The sequence below is a fragment of the Ochlerotatus camptorhynchus genome, unplaced genomic scaffold (genome assembly GCF_037179485.1).
Source record: "Ochlerotatus camptorhynchus isolate MF236.1 unplaced genomic scaffold, CSIRO-AGI_Acam_v1.1 ptg000021l, whole genome shotgun sequence".
In the NCBI taxonomy this organism is placed as follows: Eukaryota; Metazoa; Arthropoda; class Insecta; order Diptera; family Culicidae; genus Ochlerotatus; species Ochlerotatus camptorhynchus.
In genome coordinates this window covers 2819518-2834819 of record NW_027040513.1, presented here as the reverse complement: position 1 = coordinate 2834819, position 15302 = coordinate 2819518, and the positions used below count along the sequence as shown (strand labels likewise).

Here is a 15302-nt window from a genome sequence, read left to right as displayed (position 1 = left end):
ATCCGACCACTAGGGGCGCTGCTATAAAATAAACTGTATTTCGGATTCTAAATGAGGCAAGCAGTATATTGAATGGAATCTGTGGGTTCAAATCCCATCGGTTGAAGTAGATTTTTCACAAATTTTCTCATACACAAATGTGTCCTTCCGGTCATGCGAGCTTTACTTCTCAGTATCTCATAATTCAAAAAAAAAAACAAGTGCAAAAACATACCGTCGATCAACCTTAGAAAAGTAAATGTGGACAATAGGGTTGGTCAAGTTTGTATGGTGGATGAAAACCGATGTGTATTGAGGTCCCCAACAACGGTGTTAACGAATTTGGTTGTGATCTGGATTTGTGGGAGAATTTTAAATTTTGTATTGGAAAATGTATGGGAAACGAAACAAATCTCCTTGCCAAAAAATCAAATAATGTTCAAATTTCACCAAACGTCGGAAATACATTGGGAAATACTATGCAGAACAACTTTGTCCAAGACTGCAAATCGATTAGATTTCTGAGGAAAAAGTTATAATTATATTAATATAGACCTATTGCTCTACGCATACCTATAGGCAATATATAAGCTCTCAATTAATAACTGTGGAAATGCATCTAAAACACTAAGTTGAGAGCGCACAATAAGCTAATATACGATAAGCAGTAAGTTTGAAATGCGAAGAAGAAGAAGAAGAAGAAGATGAGGAACACTTGATCTAAAGTGAAAGATTTGTAACTAATTATACAAAGATCAAATCGATTTGCAGTCTTGGATAAAGTTGTTTTGTATAGTTCTATATCTGAATACTAAATTTGGTGAAATCAGTGACGTTTCTTTAATCTCAATCTACCACCAACTCTCAAAACATAAACAATTATCAAAATATTGGATAGATATCAAGTAAACTAGAAGATTAAATGTATTTTTCAACCGATTCGGGTATGAATATGACATTAAATCTGGTTTTGAAAGTTGGGGCCACTGGGTGAAATTTGAGCAATATTTGGTTTTTGATAAGCAAATGAATATGATCTATCGATTTCCCATACAAAAAATTAAATTTTTACGCAAATCGAGATTATAATCAAATTCCTTCAAACTTTACACATCTTTGTTGGGGACTTCAACAAGTATTGAAAGAGCAGTGGGGAACAGAGGATTGTAAAGTCAACCCTTACCGTTGGACAGTACAGTAGTTGGACAAGCAGTGGAGGTCAGGTTGCCTTTGTGAGTTTACTAAATACTTGGAGATCAAATCCGATTAGTCTACGCTTTAAAATCCAAATTTTCAATCTGTCACATCAAATCAAATCTGTGCTGTTATACGCCAGTGAGACATAGTATATAATATCGGTTATAATTCGTGCCTGGAGGTCTCACAACTGAATCTCGAATACTGAGCTTGATTACCTCTCACCCCAGCAGACCTGGGTTCAATCCCAGTCGGCGCCGCCGGGATGTTCTGAGGCATCTCTCATCTCTGATCACGCTTTCCTCCGGAAGGGAAGTAAAGCCGTTGGTCCCTGGTTCATGGGTTGATGGCTCTATAGATAGTGTCCAGGTGTGGGAGCTGCCTCCCTGGCGTCGGTAGCATTGGTGCTCAGCACGGAAAATAAGATCGACGGAAAACAAACCAAAGGGAAAAAAAAAAACTATTTTAAATAAGTGCGATCACATTAGCAAAAATCAGAATATTAGCGCCCCTCGGTGGGACTTAATATGATAGCGAGCTGTCAATTTGTAAGTTTAGTGTCAACAAGGGCTGTAATTATTTTGCTTTAAATCTACATTTATGAATCGGGATGAAATTCCATACGATCGAGAAAAAAAATCTTTGTGCTCAAAAAAAGTAGCTCGAAAACCCAATTAGTGTTTGATAGGGTTAACTGCCCCATTTCCGGCCTATTAATCACAACCCGCACTTAGTCTTTCTTAATCTAACGTAGTTTAGCACCAAACGGAATGTTATTATTACTGATAGCTTCCAGATTTATTTACCTTTCCGTACGTACCGTAAGAATTGATGAGATATTGTTAAAAGTCTAACACTGCTTCTTGACGCCACCCTACCAGTACTGGTTTAAAAAATAATCCAATAAAAAAATTAGCTACAAATCAGCGTTGGAAAACTTTGCGATATTTTACGAAGTTCATCGCGGGAAAAGTTTGCGAATCAACGCTTAATGGGCTGTTTACACGCTTATGCTAGTTCAACCAACTAGCACGAATTTAAGTTGTTCCTGAAATCTAATGCTGGTAGATGCTGACGCCCTGTTTACATTATGCTGGCTACTTTGTAGTACCGATCTAGAACACAAGCGCTAGAAATCAGCACAGGTGTAAACACCACATATGTGAGTAAAACAAGATTATTAAAAACATAACCACCCATTTAGCTGAATTTCCTGAATCAGAATGAATTTCTCAGAATCAAACTCGACCCACGTAGTAGTATATACAGGATCATGGTAGTATTTACGCACGAACATAATAATCATCGTACGCTTATTTTCCGTAAAAGTAGTAGCACATTCGTTTCGTTTATCAACCCAGCTCACCGAATCCTAGTAGGCATTCCAAACATTGCAGCCAGCCACCGAATAGTGTTTGTTTATAGTATATGTAGTAGGCCTACACACTCTCATTCATGTTTAGAGGCTCCGTGTGTTTGCAAATGAAATTGATTCCATCCCTGTTATCATTACGCCTTCCTCGAAGGTGTTGATCCCGACGATACAAGTTCGTTCTGCTATGTGTTTGGCTTGTTATGTTTTGATAAAAATCTCTCTATGGTTCTGGTATGTTTGCGCATACATGCGCACTACTACCAGCCATACATTGCAGCATAGAAGATTGGACGATGTGTATGTGTGTGCGTGATTTGTTTGTTTTCCTTTATTGAGAAAAATCTCCGATGTGAGCACGCCCGCATACTATGATGATGACGGCGGCGACGATGATGATGATATTTAGTTGCTATAGCAGAGAATGTTTACACAGAATGATGAGGCGGCTAATGAAAATAATTGCAGTGTTGCCAGAAGGCGCATGAAACGAAGATTCAATTTTGAACAATATCGCGGGAAACTTTTCGGCTTGAACTTATGTGGAATCCTCAACCGGAGCTTTTCCCAGAGACAGCCTTGGTGCAAAACAGAGGAAACGAACACCCCCAGCAAACCTATACACCTTCTCGCAGCTTTGACATCGGTGAGAAATGAGAAAACAACGTGAATTGCTCTCACTCGGGAGAACCTCCACTTATCGCGAGTCTGATTATCTGAAGAGCACAGATGCGGGATGTTTTAGATGTAGTAAAATGTTAATCCGGTTGATGATTTTTTCTCCGGACTGAAGCTGCTGTCTCGCAATGATGATGAGGATTGATGATGACGCTGACGAACCATGTCAATATTTGCTCAATGAGTGAGCGTATTTTTCCGTCTCTCGGACTACACTAGATCTCCTCCCAACCATAAATGGCGATTCTTGGTGCAATTTTGAGACGATTCAATGTTCACTTCGCCAATCGATCATTGATTCGTGTAGGCTTAAGGTTCTACAAAGGGTCATTATTTTGTTTACTTCTTCTTTTTGAAATATTCTTCGATCATCATTTTCTAAATGTATTGGTAAAATTCATTGGAAGTGCATGTCCCCACGCCAAAACTGCCCATTTTTCATAAATATCAACTGGTATGGTGAGGAAAACGTAACCATCTCTTTTCTTCCTTCATTTCAATACAACAGCAAATGTGATGTCACACTATCTAGTGGATAAGAATGTAGCAGACAAAACATAAGCACTGCCAGACTGCGCTGTATGCAAGTTTGTTTACACCCCTGAGCGGGAAAGTGTATAACACACAGAAATAAAAAACTACCCAAAATTTAGGTTAAAAGAACCCAAAAATAAGTACATCCGTTAAAGTATCCCGTTGGGTAAAAATCAAATGACGCGTTGATTCATTTTTACCCAACGGATAAGTAATGTGTAGATTACCTAAAGTTAGGTCGAAAAAAACTTGTAAATTTTTTGTCAGGGTGCGGGAGTAATAAATTTTATATATTGTATCATTATTTCAATTAAATGTTTGATTATCACGATATATTTTCATAATTTGACTTATTATTAACAGCAACGTAATTTTTTCAGACAAATTCACCATTTAATTTAGTTTATAAATCATAACCGCAAAATCGACTTCAATTTACTCAACGCTGAGTAACTTTGAAGTTGTCGTTGAGTAAAAATAACCCAAAGATGGGTAAAAAAATTCCCTGTCGATTTGGCTTCAGTGACGCCATTTCTAATTTGCATTTCGTACGAAAACCAATGTCCGCGTTGTTCTACACTTTCGAATGTAAATTTTCTTTAGTTAAATGTGTCTTTAATTCACGGATTCAGTGCGCGAGTTGCGAGAAATCAGTTAGGATCTGAATAATTGGAGCCTGGCTAGCAACCCGCTACAATTACGACTTTTCCGTATTTGGATTCTGTGCTCGGAAGGAATTCCTGGTAATTAAAGCGTGAACTTTTATTTCTCATAAACTTTGATAACTAAATTAATGTATTTGCTTTTAGGTTTTCATCCCGCCATTCCAGCATCGATTACAAGCGAGTTTGCTGGCAAATTCGTTGGGTCGTGTATGTACTGACATCGGTGGATAACAGGATCCGAAGCAGTCATCGTTAATCGACGTGTTGCTACGTTTGTGTTTTGAATAAAACAATAAAAGATCGTTTCCTGGCACGGTTTTATTACCATTTACATATCACACTATCCTATTATTAATTATCTTTTCCCTCATCAAAAGTTCCACCAAAGCAGTTCTGCCTGTTGAGTAATTTTAACCCAATGGTAGGTTATTTTCTGGCGTTAAAATTTACCCATTGGGTCATATTGGGCTATTTACCCAAAATTGGGTATTTTAGTGTTTACCCAAAAATACCTTCTTGCACGGAAGTTCGAAGTTGAGTGAAAAGAACTCAAATTTGGGTAGTTTTCTATTTCCGTGCAGGCTACGTGCACTGCTGCCATCAACCCTGTTAGTGTTGAATTCAATCTTCTGTGACTTTTTTAATTGGACCGGTAAAATGTTTAAAATGGTCATTTATGTTTTATTTAATCAGTTTTTGATATTTATCCACCATTAAATACATCCACTCATCTATGTTAATAAGGCTGACTTCGCAATTAATTGTTTTAATAAACTTAAATTCATTGCTAGAGGCAATATATCTGGCACCGCTGTTTTAATGATACTTTCACGATTGCTAGCAAAGCAGTAAAGTGAAAATGGTTTTCTTTGTGATGAATTTTGTTCACCAAGAGTTTTGTGAAGCAGTTGTTTTGAGTTTCGTGTATTCGATTGCGTTTAATTGTGCTATACTTCGAAGAACACAAGTAAGTAAATACAGTGAATGTGTTTTACCCAGGAAATTTTCGTGTTTTACCCACGAAATACAAGTTTTAAATTTTCTTATTCATAATATATGAATGTATGTGTAAACTAATGATGATGATTTTATGATATTTAAAAAAGAAGAAGAACACAAAATTACTTACCCTTTGTAGAACCTTAATCTTCTGCTGTTTTCGATCCCAATCCATCCGTCGAAGGGAGCACAAAAATGCCGGATAAAAACAGAAAGAGAAAAACATTTCGCGTCCTTCCTGTGTCTGTTTTCGTTTTGCCTTCCACCTCGTTCGCTAACGACTTGATAGATGTTTCGCATTCTTCAGTATAGATTCATCATGGTCGTCGGCCCGAGATATTCCCTCTCTGTTGTTGCGATGATTACTGTAACAGTGTACGTGTGCAGCTTTCCTCCGTTTCTTTTGACAGAGAGATTGAAAACGGGAAAACGTGCTCGCCGACACGCAGAGACCATAGGATATATTATTTGTTGAATGCTATGCTTCTTTATCCTGTTGGAACAACTGTCCTGTTGGTTTAGCTGGAATTCTGGGAAGGACTCATGTAAGCTGAAGCTCTAGGTAAGAGAAAATGCATCGAGAGTTTTTGTTATCCTTCAAACTGGAAGGCTTAGTGCAGTTCGAAATAATTGTGTTGTGTTCCAAAATTAACCAAATAACCGCTTCTAAACGGTTTCACGGTGTTCTATTTTATATGTCCAGTGTTGCAGTATAACTGACAGTGGAAGTTTGCTTATAGTTAGGAAATTTCAACGTGAAATATATCAATGGGACATTTCTGGTCCTTCTGTGAACCTTCCTGATAGTTTCTTGAATTTCTCCAGAATTTTCTGAAATTCCACGAAGCTTCCTTTATGAGGTTTCCTGACCTACTTGTATGTTTGCATGGCTTTTGTGATGTTCGTTCAATTTTGTTGCAGTGCTCTGAACTACTCTAAAGTACCCAATTTCCTCTGCGATTCCCTAATATTAATAAAGGTAAAGGTTTCCAGAGCATTATCAAGATTCCCTCAACTTTTTTTGAAAATACCTAACCTACTCTGTGGTTAATTTGACCTTCGCTTAACTTACCCTTAAGCTGATGTTCCCAAACACTTCTTGCAATAATCTTCTTCTTTTTCTCATTTCAAGCTTATTGCTTATTGCATACTAGCTTATTGGGTGCTCTCAACTTAGTGTTCTAGATGCACTTTCACAGTTGTAAATTTATAGTTTTGAAGCCTGTACCACTTTTATATTAGCATAATTGTGTGGCAAGTACAAACATACTCAGGGAAGTCGAGATTTTTTAGAATGGACCGGAAATCGAACCCAGTCACCTCCAACATGGTCTTGCTTTGAAGCTGAGCCTTTACTGACTGAGCTAAGGGAGGCCCACATCACTGAGTCTTTTTGAGATTCCCTAAGCGGCAGTTAAGCTCCCTGTGTTTCTCTGAATATCTCTGAAATCATCTGAGCTTCTTTTAAATTCAGGATTTCTCTGGAGATCACTAACCGCCACTGAACTTTTCATCGAAGTTCTGATGGTTCTTTCAAAGATATAAAAAGCTGTGATTCTTGGAATACTGCTGAAAGGTCCGATATCAATGCTGTCAAAAATAGTGATTTTTAGTGACCATGCTGAAGAAATAAGTGACCAAATAGTGATTAAAAAGTGACCTAAGAGAAGAAATGCAGTCATTCGGATGGCACCCCAATGTTTGATGTTTTAGATTTATTCAATTAGTATCTCATAAACACTTAGTTCATGACCAAACCCACGGTATTAGCCATAGTGTCGACTACCTGTAAAAATCTGGAAATCCGTCTTGATGTTTTATTTTTAAGAAAATACCTGGAAGTCTCAGGGAGTTTCACCATTACTCAGGAAATTGAATAATTTCCTTACAAAGAATAGTTTGAAGAAAATAATGCATTTAAAAAAGGAACAATCAAATTTCCTCGTTATTTTCATTCACACATTGAACTTTATGGATCCAGAGTGTATTATTATTCTGTAACACATAAAGTTTAAAAATTCAGAGGGTTGAAATGTTTTTTTTTTTTTGTTCTGAAAATCCATAATTCCCACAAATTTGAAATTCTGGACTTAAAAGTTTTAATACTTCAAGAAATTTTCAAGAATCTGGAGTCAAACTCCTGGCACACTAGTTGTGACGAGTTTTAGATTTAATGGGAAACCTGAGATAGTATTGAGTAGAATTTTAAGAAAACCCACTTCAAAGTAAATTTCAGAAGAGCAGAACTCCTGTGAACTTCAGAGAAAAATTCCAAGGGCTGATTTCATTAAGTTTATGGGAGAAACCGAATCCGGAGCACATATTCTTGGGTATTATTCGAGAATACTTATACACCATTTGAAAAATAAATATAAATTTGTGCGAGATATTGTAGCGCATACAATTAACGCAATATTTGGCGTAAATTTACACGATATTTCGTGTCAATTTAGGGGCAATAACGCTGCAATTAACAATATTGTATGCACACTTGTAAACGATTTCGTTGTTCATGTCAACTGTAGCTCAAAACTAAACGAGGGAAGATTATACGCGATAGGAAATCTTCAAAGAAATTCCAGGAGAGATTGCCAATCAAATTCGAGGAGAAATGTAAATGAATTCTTAGGAGACTTTCAATGTGAGTAGAGTGAAGGAATGATATTCAAAGGAAATCTGAGCTGAATTCAATGAAAATTCTGAGAATCTTTCTAAAGGATTTGTTAATTCGGAATTTGTTAAAGAATTTCAAGGTAATTCGGAGGAACAACAAAATTTTGAGGGATATTTCAATGGAATTGCTAGAAGTATTCGAAGTATATTCTGATGATATTTTTTGGGGAATTTAGAGATGCGCGAGTAAATTTCCTGAATAATTCCATGGGAGTTTTTTGAGAATAAGAATCGAAGCTGAGGAGAACTCCAAGTGAATTTTCATGAGAAATCACCGTTGAATATGGAATGGACTATTCTGAGGTGTTCAGAACTACTTGAAAGATCCCAGTTTTTTTCTGAACTTAATGAAACTGCCTTGAAGTTCTTTTGTAGTTTGAGAAACTAGCCTGATGCTCACAATATTTCTCATCACATATTTAAACTTCCCTGAACTTTTTCGGACTTCCTAAATTTTCCTCAATTTTCCTAACGATCGTGGATCTCCTCTAAAGTTTGAACAATTCACTGAAGTTCTCGAAACTTCTTTAAAAGGTATGTAATTTCCTTAATGTTAATGGAACTGCTCTGAGGATATCTGTTCTTTCCTGAAGTTCTCGAAACTTTTGCAGTTCTCATGAAGCTTGTTGTACTGCCTTGAATTTAATTGAACTGTCCTAAAAATGAGTAAGCTTCCGTGAACTTCTGAACTTATGTGAAGACCTCAATAATTTTCTTAACATCTCTGAAGCTCTCTTAAAATCTGGCAACTTCTGAACATTTCCCCACCTATTTTCTGAAACTGAACTCCTCCTGAAATTCTCTCTTACTATTTTTGGAGCTTACTAAACTTTTTTGAAATGCTCCCTCATGTTGCTAATGTTCATGAAAATTCCTGAAGTCTCGGCTCTTTCCTTAAGTTCCATAGACTTCTATGAAGTTATAGAAATATTTTTGAAGATCTCTGCACTTCTGTGAAGTTTTCTAAGTTTTTTCTGAAATTTCTGGAACTTCTTAAAGCTCCCGCAATTTTCAAGGAATCCAAACAAAATAATTAATATAGTTCTATGATTTTCACCAAAGTTCATGGAACTGACCTTAAATTATCGACACTAATTCATAACTCTAGACTTTCTGGCGTTGTTAAAACTGCCTAAAAGATTCCTGAATTTCCAGAATGTTCTCTAAACGACTCTGAATTTTTCAGTATTTTGAATAAGAACCCGCAAGTTTACTGAAATTAATCTAATTGCCTTGAAGTTTCTACAACTTTCCTTCTGAGCTCAACTTCTTCTGAGCTTATCTGGACATCCCTGAAGTTATCTAAATTTGTTTAATGTTACGGAAATTTTTCCCTGACGCTTCTGAAGTTCTCGGCTCAGTCTTAGAAATCCTGGAATATCCCATAATTCCACGGAACTCCTTGTAAGTCACTACAAATTTTCTTAAGTTAAAGGGATTGTTCTGAAGTTATCTGATAGTCCTCGAAGTACTCGGAACTTCTCTTCATATCATAAAACTATCAACAAATATTTTATTTTTTTAGAAGATATCTGGAATTTCATGAAGATACCGGTGCTTGCTACAAATTCTCGCATTTTCATGTTTATTTAATGGAACTTGTTCATGTTCCCTAATGAACTTAACAAATTTTCACAGATTTTTCAAGTTCTTGAAATGCTATAACACCATTTTTTTCTCTGTTCGGGACCTAACACTACTGCGACCAGTAATTTGATCTATTGTAGTATATCCCGTGTCCTTAGTTTAGTGCATGTCGTATTACTCCATCACTATTGAAAAATGATGAAGTATTCGATTTTTTTTACAGTTGCTACTCTTGCATTTATCGCAAGGATCCGACTCTATTTGAAAGGTCCCGCTATTTATACCCTTCGGAGTGTTGAAACACCCTCTAAAGGCGCGCCCCTTTGTCAGTCAAAATTGGATTCCTTAGCAACAAAATTAAGGTATGACACCGATAATGACCATTGACCATGCATCAGAACCATAGTCTTAACCATTTCAAACTAGGGAACAACGAATAGAAGATTAGGAATCACATAGATGAAGACAACTAACTCATTTTTTTCCCTTGTTTCAAGATCATCCTCGGTAGACAAACCCGAGTCTTGTCACTATCAACAAGGCATAAAAAGTAACAAGGACTAAGATGCGTTCCTTGGATTACTGAAAGTCCTGTTCCCCTAGTTTGAAGTAGTCAGAACTAGGAATCAGTGGTAGATCTTACATCCCGTAACGTACGACGAAAAGGTGATCTACACACGTTAATTTTTATTGCGTTCCAGAAATTCTCTCGGAGCTTTGGTCATGATATGGAAATTCCATGAGTTTTTCGAAATTTCCATGAGGTTTCTGCAATTTCCTTGACATTATTTGAACTGCCCTTTGATTATCTGATCTGTCTTGATCTGTCAAATCTATTGAAGATCTCGGTTCTGTTCTGAAATAAATGGAATTCTCGTAAACACCTTTAAACTTCCCTGGAATTCTCTGGACTTCTGTGAAGTTCCTGAAATATTTCCGAAGTTTTCATAAATTCTCTGACCTTTGTATTTTTCTGAAATTCTCGGAACGTTTTAAGGGTTCTCAATTTTTTTTGTCAGCACATCATGGAACTATATGCAGAAAACGAAGGTGGCACGGCAACAGAACCTGATCTCCAAGAAGTTGAGGAGGAGATCGGTCGGCTGAAGAACAACAAAGCAACAGGTGTAGATCAACTACCAAGTGAGCTATTAAAATATGGTGGTGAAGCACTGGCTAGAGCGCTGCATTGGGTAATTGCCAAGATTTGGGAGAAGGCGATATTACCGGAGGAGTGGATGGAAGGTGTCGTATGTCCAATCTACAAAAAAGGGCGACAAGTTGGATTGCTGCAACTACCGCGCGATCACACTGCTGAGCGCCGCCTACAAGGTACTCTCCCAAATTCTATGCCACCACCTGTCACCATCTGCAAGAGAGTTCGTGGGGCAATACCAGGTGGGATTTATGCGTTACCAAGGACCCGCATTTTCGCGATTTGGCAGCTTCTGTAGAAATGTCGCGAATACAACGTGCCCACACATCACTTGTTCATCGATTTCAAATCCGCATACGACGCAATCGCAGATTATGCACGAGTACGGATTTCCGGATAAACTGACACGATTGGATCGAGTGATGTCCGTTGTTCGAGTATCGGGGACACTCTCGAGTCCCTTTGAATTTCGAAGGGGGTTACGGCAAGGTGATGGACTTTCGTGCCTGCTATTCAACATCGCGTTAGAAGGTGTGATCAGAAGAGCTGGGATAGACACGAGTGGCACGATCTTCCGGAAGTCCATCCAGCTTCTTGGCTCCGCCGATGACATCGACATCATGGCACGGAACTTTGAAACGATGGCGGAAACGTACATTAGACTGAAGGCTGAAGCTAAGCGGATTGGACTTGCCATCAAGGCATCGAAGACGAAATACATGAGAAGAAGAGGTCCTAGGGAAGACAATGTTAGCCTCCAACTCCGAGTTAAGATTGATGGTGACGAAATCGAGGAAAATTACTTTGTTTTAAAAGACTGTTTCTTCAGTGATAATCATTCTGACAAAGAAGAAATCCCGTGACATAATATCAAAAAATTGCAACCTTCTGTGACATAACAAGCAAAACTTCTGAACCATAAAAAAAATACGCACAACTGGCACCACAGCCATTCGTCAAAACAGAGTGAAAAGCCGTAAAAAATTCTCACCACCCTCATCTGTTGTGCCTCACTCTCCAGATTTCTCTCTCCTCTCAAGCATGCACTCATCATCATCAACACCATCTTCCTCTTATTTTCATCGTCGTCTTTGCATTCGTATACGTAATTCGTATAGTAAAAGCTAAAGCCTATTTTCGTGCGTGGCTTGCCGCTCTTCGCATTAAAAAAAAAACAACTCTTGATGAACACTACTCGTCGCCATTGATAAAAAAAAGAGCATTTTTACTACTATAGTACATGCGGATAATAACTGAGGCTGACATACGATTATCATCAATATTCCTAAATTATTAGCTTAACACTCCGAAAATTTACTTACCTTTAGGCATATCACTTTAATCCGATTTAAAGTCAGTTTATTAGTAGCTGTTTTTCTCATAGATGGCTAAGTATTTTTGAAGTCGCAATTTTTGGTTTTGATTTGCTGTTAGTTCACCAGTATTGCACTCACGTCTCATATTTTCTTCTTACAAAAGTTGAAATTTCTCGCACACAAATTGAACACTGAAAATAAAACTTTTTTCATATAACAAACACATGGCTAGTTCTGTATGAAGACCGAGGGGCCCGTCAATAAGCTAAAAACAACTCCCATGCGTAAAACATAAACATAACATTCATGCTTTGAAACAGAAAATTACATCAAGTTTCACCGGAAAGTTACAGGCTCTAGAATTCGAAATTTCCCCCCAAAAAGTCCACTCCGGACGTCTTCAAAGTTTCCGTTGTGCGCGGCGTGCTCCACTCAGTGTGTTTGTGTTTATCTTCTCCACGTTTGCCTTCTTCCTTTCACTTTATTCTGCCTCGTTCGTTTCCTCCCTCTCGATCTTTCTTCTTTCTCCGCTCGGTGACTGAGCTCCTGCCCCGCCCCAGCCCAACTTCAACCGGCTTGCGCACCGTCCGTCGAAGGTTGCGGCGGTGGCTGTCGCTGAAAATGTTATTTTGGTTATTTTCCACTATAGCATAGGCACACCATTAAAGTGAATACGTTCACACGCGATTGTTGTAGGCAATATTATTATCATTTGTTTTTTTTTTTCTTTCTATTCGTTTTACACGCGGAGAGTCCACCGAACAAAACAACCACACGATGCCTGCAACAAGATTTTCAACAGCAGACACAACACCACGGCGGACGCAGCAGACAGACAAACCGTCCGAAAGGAAACTGGGAAGAAGAGAAAATCAAAAATGGACGCAGTAAACAAACCTTTTCTCCAAAGTCAAAACAACGCTACAAAATTCACAAATTCAGCTTGAAGTTCCCTTCCAGCGGATTACACTCGTCGACTTCCAAAACAAACAGTAGTTATCCTGCGGCTAAATGGGACACTGTTTTTTTTTTATTATTTTCCTCCAAAACGACGACGCTCACTGCTTTTTATTTCACCGTTCGTACGTTACCGACTTGCTTGCGATCACGGCGAGAAAAATAAGACAACTGACTGACTGACCGACGACGGTGGACCGCTCTGCTCCGCCGAAATGGTTGATGATGATGATGATGATGATTGTTGGTTTACTTTCCGAGCGACGCACGATGAGCGACGAGACAACGACGAGCAGTTGCACAAAATCGCCGTCAAAATAAAGAGAAAAGGAGACACACCAGCAATGGGTGTGTGGGAGAGACAGAGAGATATAGAGCGAATGAGAACGGAAGGAATTTTACTCGGACCACTACCAACAAGTCGGTGAAAATATGAATGGCGATGAGATGGTGAGCCAGACACACACACACACAGCCGTAAGTGATGATTGGAGAATGATGAGTTTTTTTTTCGGGAACGGTGATCCAGCTGGAGATGTTTTAAAGAAATTGTGTGTTTTCATTATGTCGAAAGTAACATTAGCACTGATCCCAGAAAAATAAAGTTTTGTTTTGATGACCGAAAAGTTATTCCTATTTCCAATTAAGCACATATAATCTCATACTGACAGCAATGTTTAACATATTAAGAAGGGTTTTAATCATACAAAGCAGATCGCTAGCTTTCATACTAAAAAATACTGGTTTTTGAGTCAAAAGTTATTATACTGCTTGGACATAGTGATGTCAATAGTTTCGCAATGCAAATTATACAGGCGCATCATTCCATTGATTGGGCTATTTTTTGCATAGTTTGTTCTGTACGATTTTTCAGAAAATAAATTCCGGGTTCTAAGATATCGACAAGGTGTGTATAAGTTTAATTGTGCGAGAATTTCTGCCGAATCTATGCGCATTGAAATAATGTCGTTGATAAAGAACAGCATTGCAAATCGGCGGCGCTCCTTAAGTGTTGGTATATTGATGAGCATGCAGCGCGCTTCATAAGATGGTAATGGAAATGCAGTCCAATTAAAGCATATAAAAGGAATTGTTTTTGGACAGATTCTATGCGTTCTTCGTGTATGGAAATGTATGGATTCCATACTAGGTGGTAGTATTCCAGAATTGGCCTTACATATGTGGTATATAATAGCTTAATAGTGTAGGGGTCTTCGAAATTATGACTGAACCTTTTAATGAAGCCTAGCATTCTGTTTGCTTTACTAATGATAGTATTATAATGTTCTATATATATATAAAAATGAATTTATGTCTGTCTGTCTGTCTGTCTGTCTGTCTGTCTGTCTGTCTGTCTGTCTGTCTGTCTGTCTGTCTGTCTGTCTGTCTGTCTGTCTGTCTGTCTGTCTGTCTGTCTGTCTGTCTGTCTGTCTGTCTGTCTGTCTGTCTGTCTGTCTGTCTGTCTGTCTGTCTGTCTGTCTGTCTGTCTGTCTGTCTGTCTGTCTGTCTGTCTGTCTGTCTGTCTGTCTGTCTGTCTGTCTGTCTGTCTGTCTGTCTGTCTGTCTGTCTGTCTGTCTGTCTGTCTGTCTGTCTGTCTGTCTGTCTGTCTGTCTGTCTGTCTGTCTGTCTGTCTGTCTGTCTGTCTGTCTGTCTGTCTGTCTGTCTGTCTGTCTGTCTGTCTGTCTGTCTGTCTGTCTGTCTGTCTGTCTGTCTGTCTGTCTGTCTGTCTGTCTGTCTGTCTGTCTGTCTGTCTGTCTGTCTGTCTGTCTGTCTGTCTGTCTGTCTGTCTGTCTGTCTGTCTGTCTGTCTGTCTGTCTGTCTGTCTGTCTGTCTGTCTGTCTGTCTGTCTGTCTGTCTGTCTGTCTGTCTGTCTGTCTGTCTGTCTGTCTGTCTGTCTGTCTGTCTGTCTGTCTGTCTGTCTGTCTGTCTGTCTGTCTGTCTGTCTGTCTGTCTGTCTGTCTGTCTGTCTGTCTGTCTGTCTGTCTGTCTGTCTGTCTGTCTGTCTGTCTGTCTGTCTGTCTGTCTGTCTGTCTGTCTGTCTGTCTGTCTGTCTGTCTGTCTGTCTGTCTGTCTGTCTGTCTGTCTGTCTGTCTGTCTGTCTGTCTGTCTGTCTGTCTGTCTGTCTGTCTGTCTGTCTGTCTGTCTGTCTGTCTGTCTGTCTGTCTGTCTGTCTGTCTGTCTGTCTGTCT

General features: G+C 38.6%; 1 protein-coding gene across 3 annotated transcripts in view; it reads right to left on the bottom strand.

The window, feature by feature from the left end:
• Positions 1-13306, bottom strand: part of LOC135703785 (insulin-like receptor) — a 461464-nt gene extending 448158 nt beyond the window's left edge. Inside the window, exons 1-2 of one of the 3 annotated variants that reach the window (XM_065225113.1) lie at positions 13054-13306; positions 12163-12347 (exon numbers count right to left, since the gene is read on the bottom strand). The gene's annotated coding sequence lies outside the window, so the exon portion shown is untranslated. Of the gene's footprint in view, positions 1-12162 lie in introns of all 3 variants that reach the window. The other 2 variants (XM_065225119.1, XM_065225131.1) reach the window with 2 other exon arrangements.
• Between the last annotated feature and the right edge of the window lie 1996 nt (positions 13307-15302).